Below are 1,464 nucleotides of genomic sequence, written 5' to 3' on the forward strand. Positions count from 1 at the left end.
GAAGGAAGGAAGAAAGAAAGAAAGAAAGAAAGAAAGAAAGGAAGGAAGGAAGGAAGGAAGGAAGGAAGGAAGGAAGGAAGAAAAAAGATACAACATAAATGAACAGTGAAGAATAAGACAAAATAAGCAAACAGAAAAAAAAAGAGCCAAAGAAAGAGGTTGAAACATATGCAAATCATAAGACAGACACATTTGCACACACATGAATCGAATAATAACACAAACATGGAAGCTACAATATATGTGCAAAGGACTGCAAGGTTTAACAAATGTCCTGACACAATATGAGGTAGATATTCAATTAAAACATCCTGGCTAGAAAAGTGTGTTTCAAGGTTTGTCACAGTCTGCACATTGCCTATATTTGGTTCTGTGTATTTATTTTCATTTCAGAGGAAACACATCTGATGATGGCTGCCAAGACAAAGATCTATGAGTATAGCAGATTGAGTTTTGGAGTCACTATGTTGGTATGATCCTTAACATAACAGTAGACTTTTATTTTTCTGTAAGTCCCAAGCCTATCTGATCTCAGGTTCTTGGCCACAAGCGGTGTTGTGTATGGGCTCCATCTCATGGAGCAGGTCTTAAATCAAGTGTCAGGTACTAGTTGTTTATTCAACAACTTTTGTGCCAGTTTTACACCCGTGTATCTTACAGGTAGCTCATTTTTTTGTAAATCTAAGGGGTTGCAGCTGTGTTTGTGTTCTCCTTTGGGATTGTTCATAGTATTTTCCAGTATTATGAGTAATAGTGTGTAGCAGTGAAATCTCTAAGAAGCTACTAGTTCTACATTTCTGAGTTCAGTGAGTTGTGTAAATGTTGTCTTTGGTAACAGGGTCTTATCACCAGCATGTGAAATGCAACCAATAGCCTTGGCAGTAGCCTAGGCTGTTTGAGGCTTTCCCAAGGATCCCTTTGGTCCACAACTCGGTTATATGTAACTCATTCCCAGTCCTAGAAGCTTTATTTGGTAACCAGAGATGTCCAGTTGGAGTTCTGTCTACCTTGTTAGTTTATCATTTCATTTATATAACCTTCATATGTGAAAATACTATAGGAAACTTCTACTGTATTAGATTTCTATATAAGTCCTCAAATAGTTTTAGTTGTCTCTCCCTGAATTCCCTCCCCCCCCCATTCCCTTCACCTCTCCTTTTACCCTCCTGTTCTAATCTGTGCACTTCCCAACCTCCCATAACTTTTTTTTAAATTAGGTATTTTCCTCAATTACATTTCCAATGCTATCCAAAAAGTCCCCAATACACTCCCCCCCCCCGCAGTCCCCCACCCACCCACCCTCACCCCTTGGCCCTGGCATTCCCATAAGTGACCCTAAAAATTCCACCAGAGAACTCCTAAGCCTGATAAATAGCTTCGGTGAAGTAGTTGGATATAAAATTAACTCAAGCAAGTCAATGGCCATTCTGTACACAAAGGATAAACAGGCAGAGAAGGAAATTA

This window comes from Mus caroli, chromosome 19 (genome assembly GCF_900094665.2).
Source record: "Mus caroli chromosome 19, CAROLI_EIJ_v1.1, whole genome shotgun sequence".
NCBI classification, from domain to species: Eukaryota; Metazoa; Chordata; class Mammalia; order Rodentia; family Muridae; genus Mus; species Mus caroli.